Genomic DNA, 16,485 nt, shown 5'->3' with positions numbered 1-16,485 from the left:
AGTATCTGGACAAATTGTTTTAGTTTTGAAGTGAAATTTAACCAAAAAATGACCGTGAAAGTGGTTTTGGAGAAAAGCACAATCTTCCTGTTTGGCAAATGTATCCAATGTCATGTTTACAACTACAAATGTCATGTTTTCTCAGGTTTCTGAAGCTTTCTTCCTAGAAAACTCGAATGTGTGGAGTATTTGACTCCAGGTGGAACCAATTAGCGTTTGCCAGCAGAAAACAAAAAGGGTCCTGCTAAAATGCATTCAGAACCTTAAAGTCCATAGAGAATATCCAGAAAACACAAACACACACAGAGGCTGTAGCAAGATCTGGGATTGAGATAGCTACAAATCACCAGATAGTTTTGTTTTCATCCAGGAGTATCTTGACAAATTGTTGTGGATTTCGGGTGAAATTCAACCAAAAATCACCGTGAAAGTGTTTTTGGAGAAAAGCACAGTCTTCCTGTTCAGCAAATGAATCCAAGGTCATGTTTACAGAAAGAAATATCATGTTTTCTCAGGTTTCTGAAGCTTTCTTCCTAGAAAACTCGAATGTGTGGAGGATTGGACTCCAGGTGGAACCAATTAGCGTTTGCCAGCAGAAAACAAAAAGGGTCCTGCTAAAATGCATTGAAAACCTTAAAGTCCATAGAGAATATCCAGAAAACACAAACACACACAGAGGCTGTAGCAAGATCTGGGATTGAGATAGCTAAAAATCACCAGATAGTTTTGTTTTCATCCAGGAGTATCTGGACAAATTGTAGTTTTGAAGTGAAATTTAACCAAAAAATGACCCTGCAAGTGGTTTTGGAGAAAAGCACAATCTTCCTGTTCGGCAAATGTATCCAATGTCATGTTCACAGAAAGAAATATCATGTTTTCTCAGATTTTTGGAGCTATCTTCCTAGAAAACTCGAATGTGTGGCGTATTTGACTCCAGGTGGAACCAATTAGCGTTTGCCAGCAGAAAACAAAAAGGGTCCTGCTAAAATGCATTCAAAACCTTAACATCCATAGAGAATATCCAGAAAACACAAACACACACAGAGGCTGTAGCAAGATCTGGGATTGAGATAGCTACAAATCACCGGATAGTTTTGTTTTCATCCAGTAGTATCTGGACAAATTGTTGTGGATTTCGGGTGAAATTTAACCAAAAATCACCGTGAATGTGGTTTTGGAGAAAAGCACAATCTTCCTGTTCGTCAAATGTATCCAGTGTCATGTTTACAGAAAGAAATATCATGTTTTCTCAGGTTTCTGGAGCTTTCTTCCTAGAAAACTCGAATGTGTGGAGCATTTGACTCCAGGTGGAACCAATTAGCGTTTGCCAGCAGAAAACAAAAGGGGTCCTGCTAAAATGCATTCAAATCCTTAAAGTCCATGGAGAATGTCCAAAAAACACAAACACACACAGAGGCTGTAGCAAGATCTGGGATTGAGATAGCTACAAATCACCAGATAGTTTTGTTTTCATCCAGGAGTATCTGGACAAATTGTTGTAGTTTTGAAGTGAAATTTAACCAAAAAATGACCGTGAAAGTGGTTTTGGAGAAAAGCACAATCTTCCTGCTCGGAAAATGTATCCAATGTCATGTTTACAGAAAGAAATATCATGTTTTCTCAGGTTTCTGAAGCTTTCTTCCTAGAAAACTCGAATGTGTGGAGTATTTGACTCCAGGTGGAACCAATTAGCGTTTGCCAGCAGAAAACAAAAAGGGTCCTGCTCAAATGCATTCAAAACCTTAAAGTCCATAGAGAATATCCAGAAAACACAAACACACAGAGAGGCTGTAGCAAGATCTGGGATTGAGATAGCTACAAATCATCAGATAGTTTTGTTTTCATTCAGGAGTATCTGGACAAATTGTTGTGGATTTCGGGTGAAATTCAACCAAAAATCACCGTGAAAGTGGTTTTGGAGAAAAGCACAATCTTCCTGTTCGTCAAATGTATCCAGTGTCATGTTTACAGAAAGAAATATCATGTTTTCTCAGGTTTCTGCAGCTTTCTTCCTAGAAAACTCGAATGTGTGGAGTATTTGAATCCAGGTGGAACAAATTAGCGTTTGCCAGCAGAAAACAAAAGGGTTCCTGCTAAAATGCATTCAAAACCTTAAAGTCCATAGAGAATATCCAGAAAACACAAACACACACAGAGGCTGTAGCAAGATCTGGGATTGAGATAGCTACAAATCACCAGATAGTTTTGTTTTCATCCAGGAGTATCTGGACCAATTTTGTGGAATTCGGGTGAAATTTAACCAAAAATCACCGTGAAAGTGGCTTTTGAGAAAAGCACAATCTTCCTGTTTGGCAAATGCATCCAATGTCATGTTTACAGAAAGAGATATCATGTTTTCTCAGGTTTCTGAAGCTTTCTTCCAAGAAAACTCGAATGTGTGGAGGATTTGACTCCAGGTGGAACCAATTAGCGTTTGCCAGCAGAAAACAAAAAGGGTCCTGCTCAAATGCATTCAAAACCTTAAAGTCCATAGAGAATAACCAGAAAACACAAACACACACAGAGGCTGTAGCAAGATCTGGGATTGAGATAGCTACAAATCACCAGATAGTTTTGTTTTCATCCAGGAGTATCTGGACCAATTGTTGTGGAATTCGGGTGAAATTTAACCAAAAATCACCGTGAAAGTGGTTTTAGAGAAAAGCACTATCTTCCTGTTCGGAAAATGTATCCAAGGTCATGTTTACAGAAAGAAATATCATGTTTTCTCAGGTTTGTGAAGTTTTCTTCCTAGAAAACTCGAATGTATGGAGGATTTGACTCCAGGTGGAGCCTATTAGCGTTTGCCAGCAGAAAACAAAAAGGGTCCTGCTCAAATGCATTCAAAACCTTAAAGTCCATAGAGAATATCCAGAAAACACAAACACACACAGAGGCTGTAGCAAGATCTGGGATTGAGATAGCTACAAATCACCAGATAGTTTTGTTTTCATCCAGGAGTATCTGGACAAATTGTTTTAGTTTTGAAGTGAAATTTAACCAAAAAATGACCGTGAAAGTGGTTTTGGAGAAAAGCACAATCTTCCTGTTTGGCAAATGTATCCAATGTCATGTTTACAACTACAAATGTCATGTTTTCTCAGGTTTCTGAAGCTTTCTTCCTAGAAAACTCGAATGTGTGGAGTATTTGACTCCAGGTGGAACCAATTAGCGTTTGCCAGCAGAAAACAAAAAGGGTCCTGCTAAAATGCATTCAAAACCTTAAAGTCCATAGAGAATATCCAGAAAACACAAACACACACAGAGGCTGTAGCAAGATCTGGGATTGAGATAGCTACAAATCACCAGATAGTTTTGTTTTCATCCAGGAGTATCTTGACAAATTGTTGTGGATTTCGGGTGAAATTCAACCAAAAATCACCGTGAAAGTGTTTTTGGAGAAAAGCACAATCTTCCTGTTCAGCAAATGAATCCAAGGTCATGTTTACAGAAAGAAATATCATGTTTTCTCAGGTTTCTGAAGCTTTCTTCCTAGAAAACTCGAATGTGTGGAGGATTGGACTCCAGGTGGAACCAATTAGCGTTTGCCAGCAGAAAACAAAAAGGGTCCTGCTAAAATGCATTGAAAACCTTAAAGTCCATAGAGAATATCCAGAAAACACAAACACACACAGAGGCTGTAGCAAGATCTGGGATTGAGATAGCTAAAAATCACCAGATAGTTTTGTTTTCATCCAGGAGTATCTGGACAAATTGTAGTTTTGAAGTGAAATTTAACCAAAAAATGACCCTGCAAGTGGTTTTGGAGAAAAGCACAATCTTCCTGTTCGGCAAATGTATCCAATGTCATGTTCACAGAAAGAAATATCATGTTTTCTCAGATTTTTGGAGCTATCTTCCTAGAAAACTCGAATGTGTGGCGTATTTGACTCCAGGTGGAACCAATTAGCGTTTGCCAGCAGAAAACAAAAAGGGTCCTGCTAAAATGCATTCAAAACCTTAACATCCATAGAGAATATCCAGAAAACACAAACACACACAGAGGCTGTAGCAAGATCTGGGATTGAGATAGCTACAAATCACCGGATAGTTTTGTTTTCATCCAGTAGTATCTGGACAAATTGTTGTGGATTTCGGGTGAAATTTAACCAAAAATCACCGTGAAAGTGGTTTTGGAGAAAAGCACAATCTTCCTGTTCGTCAAATGTATCCAGTGTCATGTTTACAGAAAGAAATATCATGTTTTCTCAGGTTTCTGGAGCTTTCTTCCTAGAAAACTCGAATGTGTGGAGCATTTGACTCCAGGTGGAACCAATTAGCGTTTGCCAGCAGAAAACAAAAGGGGTCCTGCTAAAATGCATTCAAATCCTTAAAGTCCATGGAGAATGTCCAAAAAACACAAACACACACAGAGGCTGTAGCAAGATCTGGGATTGAGATAGCTACAAATCACCAGATAGTTTTGTTTTCATCCAGGAGTATCTGGACAAATTGTTGTAGTTTTGAAGTGAAATTTAACCAAAAAATGACCGTGAAAGTGGTTTTGGAGAAAAGCACAATCTTCCTGCTCGGAAAATGTATCCAATGTCATGTTTACAGAAAGAAATATCATGTTTTCTCAGGTTTCTGAAGCTTTCTTCCTAGAAAACTCGAATGTGTGGAGTATTTGACTCCAGGTGGAACCAATTAGCGTTTGCCAGCAGAAAACAAAAAGGGTCCTGCTCAAATGCATTCAAAACCTTAAAGTCCATAGAGAATATCCAGAAAACACAAACACACAGAGAGGCTGTAGCAAGATCTGGGATTGAGATAGCTACAAATCATCAGATAGTTTTGTTTTCATTCAGGAGTATCTGGACAAATTGTTGTGGATTTCGGGTGAAATTCAACCAAAAATCACCGTGAAAGTGGTTTTGGAGAAAAGCACAATCTTCCTGTTCAGCAAATGTATCCAATGTCATGTTTACAGAAAGAAATATCATGTTTTCTCAGGTTTCTGAAGCTTTCTTCCTAGAAAACTCGAATGTGTGGAGGATTTGACTCCAGGTGGAACCAATTAGCGTTTGCCAGCAGAAAACAAAAAGGGTCCTGCTAAAATGCATTCAAAACCTTAACGTCCATAGAGAATATCCAGAAAACACAAACACACACAGAGGCTGTAGCAAGATCTGGGATTGAGATAGCTACAAATCACCAGATAGTTTTGTTTTCATCCAGGAGTATCTGGACAAATTGTTGTGGATTTCGGGTGAAATTAAACCAAAAATCACCGTGAAAGTGGTTTTGGAGAAAAGCACAATCTTCCTGTTCACCAAATGCATCCAATGTCATGTTTACAGAAAGAAATATCATGTTTTCTCAGGTTTCTGGAGTTTTCTTCCTAGAAAACTCGAATGTGTGGAGGATTTGACTCCAGGTGGAACCAATTAGCGTTTGCCAGCAGAAAACAAAAAGGGTCCTGCTAAAATGCATTCAAAACCTTAACGTCCATAGAGAATAACCAGAAAACACAAACACACAGAGAGGGTGTAGCAAGATCTGGGATTGAGATAGCTACAAATCACCAGATAGTTTTGTTTTCATCCAGGAGTATCTGGACAAATTGTTGTAGTTTTGAAGTGAAATTTAACCAAAAAATGACCGTGAAAGTGGTTTTGGAGAAAAGCACAATCTTCCTGTTCGGCAAATGTATCCAATGTCATGTTTACAGAAAGAAATATCATGTTTTCTCAGGTTTCTGCAGCTTTCTTCCTAGAAAACTCGAATGTGTGGAGTATTTGAATCCAGGTGGAACAAATTAGCGTTTGCCAGCAGAAAACAAAAGGGTTCCTGCTAAAATGCATTCAAAACCTTAAAGTCCATAGAGAATATCCAGAAAACACAAACACACACAGAGGCTGTAGCAAGATCTGGGATTGAGATAGCTACAAATCACCAGATAGTTTTGTTTTCATCCAGGAGTATCTGGACCAATTTTGTGGAATTCGGGTGAAATTTAACCAAAAATCACCGTGAAAGTGGCTTTTGAGAAAAGCACAATCTTCCTGTTTGGCAAATGCATCCAATGTCATGTTTACAGAAAGAGATATCATGTTTTCTCAGGTTTCTGAAGCTTTCTTCCAAGACAACTCGAATGTGTGGAGGATTTGACTCCAGGTGGAACCAATTAGCGTTTGCCAGCAGAAAACAAAAAGGGTCCTGCTCAAATGCATTCAAAACCTTAAAGTCCATAGAGAATAACCAGAAAACACAAACACACACAGAGGCTGTAGCAAGATCTGGGATTGAGATAGCTACAAATCACCAGATAGTTTTGTTTTCATCCAGGAGTATCTGGACCAATTGTTGTGGAATTCGGGTGAAATTTAACCAAAAATCACCGTGAAAGTGGTTTTAGAGAAAAGCACTATCTTCCTGTTCGGAAAATGTATCCAAGGTCATGTTTACAGAAAGAAATATCATGTTTTCTCAGGTTTGTGAAGTTTTCTTCCTAGAAAACTCGAATGTATGGAGGATTTGACTCCAGGTGGAGCCTATTAGCGTTTGCCAGCAGAAAACAAAAAGGGTCCTGCTCAAATGCATTCAAAACCTTAAAGTCCATAGAGAATATCCAGAAAACACAAACACACACAGAGGCTGTAGCAAGATCTGGGATTGAGATAGCTACAAATCACCAGATAGTTTTGTTTTCATCCAGGAGTATCTGGACCAATTGTTGTGGAATTCGGGTGAAATTTAACCAAAAATCACCGTGAAAGAGGTTTTGGAGAAAAGCACAATCTTCCTGTTCGGCAAATGTATCCAATGTGATTTTTACAGAAAGAAATATCATGTTTTCTCAGGTTTCTGAAGCTTTCTTCCTAGAAAACTCGAATGTGTGGAGGATTTGACTCCAGGTGGAACCAATTAGCGTTTGCCAGCAGAAAACAAAAAGGGTCCTGCTAAAATGCATTCAAAACCTTAAAGTCCATAGAGAATATCCAGAAAACACAAACACACACAGAGGCTGTAGCAAGATCTGGGATTGAGATAGCTACAAATCACCAGATAGTTTTGTTTTAATCCAGGAGTCTCTGGACAAATTGTTGTAGTTTTGAAGTGAAATTTAACCAAAAATCACCGTGAAAGTTCTTTTGGAGAAAAGCACAATCTTACTGTTCAGCAAATGAATCCAAGGTCATGTTTAAAGAAAGAAATATCATGTTTTCTCAGGTTTCTGAAGCTTTCTTCCTAGAAAACTCGAATGTGTGGAGGATTTGACTCCAGGTGGAACCAATTAGCGTTTTCCAGCAGAAAACAAAAAGGGTCCTGCTAAAATGCATTCAAAACCTTAAAGTCCATAGAGAATATCCAGAAAACACAAACACACACAGAGGCTGTAGCAAGATCTGGGATTGAGATAGCTACAAATCACCAGATGGGTTTGTTTTCATCCAGGAGTATCTGGACAAATTGTTGTGGATTTCGGGTGAAATTTAACCAAAAATCACCGTGAAAGTGGTTTTGGAGAAAAGCACAATCTTTCTGTTCAGCAAATGAATCCTAGGTCATGTTTACAAATACAAATATCATGTTTTCTCAGGTTTCTGGAGCTTTCTTCCTAGAAAACTCGAATATGTGGAGGATTTGACTCCAGGTGGAACCAATTAGCGTTTGCCAGCAGAAAACAAAAAGGGTCCTGCTAAAATGCATTCAAAACTTTAAAGTCTATAGAGAATATCCAGAAAACACAAACACACACAGAAGCTGCAGCAAGATCTGGGTTTGAGATAGCTACAAATCACCAGATAGTTTTGTGTTCATCCAGGAGTATCTGGACAAATTTTTGTGGATATCAGGTGAAATTTTATCAAAAAATCACCGTGAAAGTGGTTTTGGAGAAAAGCACAATCTTTCTGTTCAGCAAATGATCCAATGTCATTTTTACAAATACAAATATCATGTTTTCTCAGGTTTCTGGAGTTTCTTCCTAGAAAACTCGAATGTGTGGAGGATTTGAGTCCAGGTGGAACCAATTAGCGTTTGCCAGCAGAAAACAAAAAGGGTCCTGCTCAAATGCATTCAAAACCTTAAAGTCCATAGAGAATATCCAGAAAACACAAACACACACAGAGGCTGTAGCAAGATCTGGGATTGAGATAGCTACAAATCACCAGATAGTTTTGTTTTCATCCAGGAGTATCTGGACCAATTTTGTGGAATTCGGGTGAAATTTAACCAAAAATCACCGTGAAAGTGGCTTTTGAGAAAAGCACAATCTTCCTGTTCGGCAAATGCATCCAATGTCATGTTTACAGAAAGAAATATCATGTTTTCTCAGGTTTCTGAAGCTTTCTTCCAAGAAAACTCGAATGTGTGGAGGATTTGACTCCAGGTGGAACCAATTAGCGTTTGCCAGCAGAAAACAAAAAGGGTCCTGCTCAAATGCATTCAAAACGTTAAAGTCCATAGAGAATAACCAGAAAACACAAACACACACAGAGGCTGTAGCAAGATCTGGGATTGAGATAGCTACAAATCACCAGATAGTTTTGTTTTCATCCAGGAGTATCTGGACCAATTGTTGTGGAATTCGGGTGAAATTTAACCAAAAATCACCGTGAAAGTGGTTTTGGAGAAAAGCACAATCTTCCTGTTCGGAAAATGTATCCAAGGTCATGTTTACAGAAAGAAATATCATGTTTTCTCAGGTTTCTGAAGCTTTCTTCCTAGAAAACTCGAATGTGTGGAGGATTTGACTCCAGGTGGAACCAATTAGCGTTTGCCAGCAGAAAACAAAAAGGGTCCTGCTAAAATGCATTCAAAACCTTAAAGTCCATAGAGAATATCCAGAAAACACAAACACACACAGAGGCTGTAGCAAGATCTGGGATTGAGATAGCTACAAATCACCAGATAGTTTTGTTTTCATCCAGGAGTCTCTGGACAAATTGTTGTAGTTTTGAAGTGAAATTTAACCAAAAATCACCGTGAAAGTTCTTTTGGAGAAAAGCACAATCTTCCTGTTCGGAAAATGCATCCAATGTCATGTTTACAGAAACAAATATCATGTTTTCTCAGGTTTCTGAAGCTTTCTTCCTAGAAAACTCGAATGTGTGGAGGATTTGACTCCAGGTGGAACCAATTAGCGTTTGCCAGCAGAAAACAAAAAGGGTCCTGCTAAAATGCATTCAAAACCTTAAAGTCCATAGAGAATATCCAGAAAACACAAACACACACAGAGGCTGTAGCAAGATCTGGGATTGAGATAGCTACAAATCACCAGATGGGTTTGTTTTCATCCAGGAGTATCTGGACAAATTGTTGTGGATTTCGGGTGAAATTTAACCAAAAATCACCGTGAAAGTGGTTTTGGAGAAAAGCACAATCTTTCTGTTCAGCAAATGAATCCTAGGTCATGTTTACAAATACAAATATCATGTTTTCTCAGGTTTCTGGAGCTTTCTTCCTAGAAAACTCGAATATGTGGAGGATTTCACTCCAGGTGGAACCAATTAGCGTTTGCCAGCAGAAAACAAAAAGGGTCCTGCTAAAATGCATTGAAAACTTTAAAGTCTATAGAGAATATCCAGAAAACACAAACACACACAGAGGCTGTAGCAAGATCTGGGATTGAGATAGCTACAAATCACCAGATAGTTTTGTGTTCATCCAGGAGTATCTGGACAAATTTTTGTGGATATCAGGTGAAATTTTATCAAAAAATCACCGTGAAAGTGGTTTTGGAGAAAAGCACAATCTTTCTGTTCAGCAAATGATCCAATGTCATTTTTACAAATACAAATATCATGTTTTCTCAGGTTTCTGAAGCTTTCTTCCTAGAAAACTCGAATGTGTGGAGGATTTGAGTCCAGGTGGAACCAATTAGCGTTTGCCAGCAGAAAACAAAAAGGGTCCTGCTAAAATGCATTCAAAACCTTAAAGTCCATAGAGAATATCCAGAAAACACAAACACACACAGAGGCTGTAGCAAGATCTGGGATTGAGATAGCTACAAATCACCACATAGTTTTGTTTTCATCCAGGAGTCTCTGGACAAATTGTTGTGGATTTCGGGTGAAATTTAACCAAAAATCACCGTGAAAGTGGTTTTGGAGAAAAGCACAATCTTTCTGTTCAGGTAATGTATCCAATGTCATGTTTTCAGAAAGAAATATCATGTTTTCTCAGGTTTCTGAAGCTTTCTTCCTAGAAAACTCGAATGTGTGGAGGATTTGACACCAGGTGGAATCAATTAGCGTTTGCCAGCAGAAAACAAAAAGGGTCCTGCTAAAATGCATTCAAAACCTTAAAGTCCATAGAGAATATCCAGAAAACACAAACACACACAGAAGCTACAGCAAGATCTGGGATTGCGATAGCTACAAATCACCAGATAGTTTTGTTTTCATCCAGGCGTCTCTGGACAAATTGTTGTGGATTTCGGGTGAAATTTAACCAAAAATCACCGTGAAAGTGGTTTTGGAGAAAAGCACAATCTTCTTGTTCGGGAAATGTATCCAATGTTATGTTTACAGAAAGAAATATCATGTTTACTCAGGTTTCTGAAGCTTTCTTGCTAGAAAACTCGAATGTGTGGAGTGTTTGACTCCAGGTGGAACCAATTAGCGTTTGCCAGCAGAAAACAAAAAGGGTCCTGCTAAAATGCATTCAAAACCTTAAAGTCCATAGAGAATATCCAGAAAACACAAACACACACAGAGGCTGTAGCAAGATCTGGGATTGAGATAGCTACAAATCACCAGATAGTTTTGTTTTCATCCAGGAGTATCTGGACAATCTGTTGTAGTTTTGAAGTGAAATTTAACCAAAAATCACCGTGAAAGTGCTTTTGGAGAAAAGCACAATCTTACTGTTCAACAAATGAATCCAAGGTCATGTTTACAGAAAGAAATATCATGTTTTCTCAGGTTTCTGAAGCTTTCTTCCTAGAAAACTCGAATGTGTGGAGGATTTGACTCCAGGTGGAACCAATTAGCGTTTGCCAGCAGAAAACAAAAAGGGTCCTGCTAAAATGCATTCAAAAACTTAAAGTCCATAGAGAATATCCAGAAAACACAAACACACACAGAAGCTGCAGCAAGATCTGGGTTTGAGATAGCTACAAATCACCAGATAGTTTTGTGTTCATCCAGGAGTATCTGGACAAATTGTTGTGGATATCGGGTGAAATTTAACCAAAAATCACCGTGAAAGTGGTTTTGGAGAAAAGCACAATCTTCCTGTTCAGCAACTGAATCCAAGGTAATGTTTACAAATACAAATATCATGTTTTCTCAGGTTTCTGGAGCTTTCTTCCTAGAAAACTCAAATGTGTGGAGTATTTGACTCCAGGTGGAACCAATTAGCGTTTGCCAGCAGAAAACAAAAAGGGTCCTGCTAAAATGCATTCAAAACCTTAAAGTCCACAGAGAATATCCAGAAAACACAAACACACACAGAGGCTGTAGCAAGATCTGGGATTGAGATAGCTACAAATCACCAGATAGTTTTGTTTTCATCCAGGAGTATCTGGAGAAATTGTTGTGGATTTCGGGTGAAATTTAACCAAAAAAGGACCGTGAAAGTGGTTTTGGAGAAAAGCACAATCTTTCTGTTCAGGAAATGAATCCAAGGTCATGTTTACCAATACAAATATCATGTTTTCTCAGGTTTCTGGAGCTTTCTTCCTAGAAAACTCGAATGTGTGGAGGATTTGACTCCAGGTGGAACCAATTAGCGTTTGCCAGCAGAAAGCAAAAAGGGTCATGCTAAAATGCATTCAAAACCTTAAAGTCCATAGAGAATATCCAGAAAACACAAACACACACAGAGGCTGTAGCAAGATCTGGGATTGAGATAGCTGCAAATCACCAGATAGTTTTGTTTTCATCCCGGAGTATTTGGACAAATTGTTGTACTTTTGAAGTGAAATTTAATCAAAAAATCACCGTGAAAGTGGTTTTGGAGAAAAGCACAATCTTTCTGTTCAGCAAATGAATCCAAGGTCATGTTTACCAATACAAATATCATGTTTTCTCCGTTTTCTGGAGCTTTCTTCCTAGAAAACTCGAATGTGTGGAGTATTTGACTCCAGGTGGAACAAATTAGCGTTTGCCAGCAGAAAACAAAAAGGGTCCTGCTAAAATGCATTCAAAACCTTAAAGTCCATAGAGAATATCCAGAAAACACACACACACACAGAGGCTGTAGCAAGATCTGGGATTGAGATAGCTACAAATCACCAGATAGTTTTGTTTTCATCCAGGAGTATCTGGACAAATTGTTGTAGTTTTGCAGTGAAATTTAACCAAAAAATGACCGTGAAAGTGGTTTTGGTGAAAAGCACAATCTTCCTGTTCGGCAAATGTATCCAATGTAATGTTTGCAGAAAGAAATATCATGTTTTCTCAGGTTTCTGAAGCTTTCTTCCTAGAAAACTCGAATGTGTGGAGTGTTTGACTCCAGGTGGAACCAATTAGCGTTTGCCAGCAGAAAACAAAAAGGGTCCTGCTCAAATGCATTCAAAACCTTAAAGCCCATAGAGAATATCCAGAAAACACAAACACACACAGAGGCTGTAGCAAGATCTGGGATTCAGATAGCTACAAATCACCAGATAGTTTTGTTTTCATCCAGGAGTATCTGGACAAATTGTTGTGGATTTCGGGTGAAATTTAACCAAAAATCACCGTGAAAGTGGTTTTGGAGAAAAGCACAATCTTCCTGTTCAGCAATTGAATCCAAGGTAATGTTTACAAATACAAATATCATGTTTTCTCAGGTTTCTGGAGCTTTCTTCCTAGAAAACTCAAATGTGTGGAGTATTTGACTCCAGGTGGAACCAATTAGCGTTTGCCAGCAGAAAACAAAAAGGGTCCTGCTAAAATGCATTCAAAACCTTAAAGTCCACAGAGAATATCCAGAAAACACAAACACACACAGAGGCTGTAGCAAGATCTGGGATTGAGATAGCTACAAATCACCAGATGGGTTTGTTTTCATCCAGGAGTATCTGGACAAATTGTTGTGGATTTCGGGTGAAATTTAACCAAAAATCACCGTGAAAGTGGTTTTGGAGAAAAGCACAATCTTCCTGTTCGGCAAATGCATCTAATGTCATGTTTCCAGAAAGAAATATCATGTTTTCTCAGGTTTCTGAAGCTTTCTTCCTAGAAAACTCGAATGTTGGAGGATTTGACCCCAGGTGGAACCAATTAGCGTTTGCCAGCAGAAAACAAAAAGGGTCCTGCTAAAATGCATTCAAAACCTTAAAGTCCATAGAGAATATCCAGAAAACACAAACACGCACACAGAGGCTGTAGCAAGATCTGGGATTGAGATAGCTACAAATCACCAGATAGTTTTGTTTTCATGCAGCAGTATCTGGACAAATTGTTGTGGATTTCGGGTGAAATTTAACCAAAAATCACCGTGAAAGTGGTTTTGGAGAAAAGCACAATCTTCCTGTTCGGCAAATGCATCCAATGTGATTTTTACAGAAAGAAATATCATGTTTTCTCAGGTTTCTAGAGCTTTCTTCCTAGAAAACTCAACTGTGTGGAGGATTTGACTCCAGGTGGAACCAATTAGCGTTTGCCAGCAGAAAACAAAAAGGGTCCTGCTAAAATGTATTCAAAACCTTAAAGTCCATAGAGAATATCCAGAAAACACAAACACACACAGAGGCTGTAGCAAGATCTGGGATTGAGATAGCTACAAATCACCAGATGGGTTTGTTTTCATCCAGGAGTATCTGGACAAATTGTTGTGGATTTCGGGTGAAATTTAACCAAAAATCACCGTGAAAGTGGTTTTGGAGAAAAGCACAATCTTTCTGTTCAGCAAATGAATCCTAGGTAATGTTTACAAATACAAATATCATGTTTTCTCAGGTTTCTGAAGCTTTCTTCCTAGAAAACTCGAATGTTGGAGGATTTGACTCCAGGTGGAACCAATTAGCGTTTGCCAGCAGAAAACAGAAAAGGTCCTGCTAAAATGCATTCAAAACCTTAAAGTCCATAGAGAATATCCAGAAAACACAAACACACACAGAGGCTGTAGCAAGATCTGGGATTGAGATAGCTACAAATCACCAGATAGTTTTGTTTTCATCCAGGAGTATCTGGACAAATTGTTGTACTTTTGAAGTGAAATTTAACCAGAAAATCACTGTGAAAGTGGTTTTGGAGAAAAGCACAATCTTTCTGTTCAGCAACTGAATCCAAGGTAATGTTTACAAATACAAATATCATGTTTTCTCAGGTTTCTGGAGCTTTCTTCCTAGAAATCTCGAATGTGTGGAGGATTTGACTCCAGGTGGAACCAATTAGTGTTTGCCAGAAGAAAACAAAAAGGGTCCTGCTAAAATGCATTCAAAACCTTAAAGCCCATAGAGAATATCCAGAAAACACAAACACACACAGAGGCTGTAGCAAGATCTGGGATTGAGATAGCTACAAATCACCAGATAGTTTTCTTTTCATCCAGGAGTATCTGGACCAGTTGTTGTGGATTTCGGGTGAAATTTAAACAAAACTCACCGTGAAAGTGGTTTTGGAGAAAAGCACAATCTTCCTGTTCGGCAAATGTATCCAATGTCATGTTTACAGAAAGAAATATCATGTTCTCTCAGGTTTCTGAAGCTTTCTTCCTAGAAAACTCGAATGTGTGGAGAATTTAACTCCAGGTGGAACCAATTAGCGTTTTCCAGCAGAAAACAAAAAGGGTCCTGCTAAAATGCATTCAAAACTTTAAAGTCTATAGAGAATATCCAGAAAACACAAACACACACAGAAGCTGCAGCAAGATCTGGGTTTGAGATAGCTACAAATCACCAGATAGTTTTGTTTTCATGCAGCAGTATCTGGACAAATTGTTGTGGATTTCGGGTGAAATTTAACCAAAAATCACCGTGAAAGTGGTTTTGGAGAAAAGCACAAACTTTCTGTTCCGCAAATGATCCAATGTCATGTCTACAAATACAAATATCATGTTTTCTCAGGTTTCTGGAGCTTTCTTCCTAGCAAACTCGAATGTGTGGAGGATTTGACTCCAGGTGGAACCAATTAGCGTTTGCCAGCAGAAAACAAAAAGGGTCCTGCTAAAATGCATTCAAAACCTTAAAGTCCATAGAGAATATCCAGAAAACACAAACACACACAGAGGCTGTAGCAAGATCTGGGATTGAGATAGCTACAAATCACCAGAGAGTATTTTTTTCATCCAGGCGTCTCTGGCCAAATTGTTGTAGTTTTGAAGTGAAATTTAACCAAAAAATCACCGTGAAAGTGGTTTTGGAGAAAAGCACAATCTTTCTGTTCAGCAAATGAATCCAAGGTCATGTTTACAGAAACAAATATCATGTTTTCTCAGTTTTCTGGAGTTTCTTCCTAGAAAACTCGAATGTGTGGAGGATTTGACTCCAGGTGGAACCAATTAGCGTTTGCCAGCAGAAAACAAAAAGGGTCCTGCTCAAATGCATTCAAAACCTTAAAGTCCATAGAGAATATCCAGAAAACACAAACACACACAGAGGCTGTAGCAAGATCTGGGATTGAGATAGCTACAAATCACCACATAGTTTTGTTTTCATCCAGGAGTATCTGGACAAATTGTTGTGGATTTCAGGTGAAATTTAACCAAAAATCACCGTGAAAGTGGTTTTGGAGAAAAGCACAATCTTTCTGTTCCGCAAATGATCCAATGTCATGTCTACAAATACAAATATCATGTTTTCTCAGGTTTCTGAAGCTTTCTTCCTAGAAAACTCGAATGTGTGGAGTATTTGACTCTAGGTGGAACCAATTAGCTTTTGCCAGCAGAAAACAAAAAGGGTTCTGTTCAAATGCATTCAAAACCTTAAAGTCCATAGAGAATATCCAGAAAACACAAACACACACAGAGGCTGTAGCAAGATCTGGGATTGAGATAGCTACAAATCACCAGATAGTTTTGTTTTCATCCAGGAGTATCTGGACAAATTGTTGTAGTTTTGAAGTGAAATTTAACCAAAAAATGACCGTGAAAGTGGTTTTGGAGAAAAGCACAATCTTTCTGTTCAGCAAATGAATCCAAGGTAATGTTTACAAATACAAATATCATGTTTTCTCAGGTTTCTGGAGCTTTCTTCCTTGAAAACTCAAATGTGTGGAGGATTTGACTCCAGGTGGAACCAATTAGCGTTTGCCAGCAGAAAACAAAAAGGGTCCTGCTAAAATGCATTCAAAACCTTAAAGTCCATAGAGAATATCCAGAAAACACAAACACACACAGAGGCTGTAGCAAGATCTGGGATTGAGATAGCTACAAATCACCAGATGGGTTTGTTTTCATCCAGGAGTATCTGGACAAATTGTTGTGGATTTCAGGTGAAATTTAACCAAAAATCACCGTGAAAATGGTTTTGGAGAAAAGCACAATCTTCCTGTTCGGCAAATGCATCTAATGTCATGTTTCCAGAAAGAAATATCATGTTTTCTCAGGTTTCTGAAGCTTTCTTCCTAGAAAACTCGAGTGTGTGGAGGATTTGACTCCAGGTGGAAC

Source organism: Oryctolagus cuniculus, chromosome 18 (genome assembly GCF_051225735.1).
Source record: "Oryctolagus cuniculus isolate XC-2025 breed Fujian yellow rabbit chromosome 18, ASM5122573v1, whole genome shotgun sequence".
Taxonomy (NCBI): domain Eukaryota; kingdom Metazoa; phylum Chordata; class Mammalia; order Lagomorpha; family Leporidae; genus Oryctolagus; species Oryctolagus cuniculus.
The sequence above is the reverse complement of the archived record's forward strand: the minus strand, read 5'-3'. Positions refer to the sequence as shown.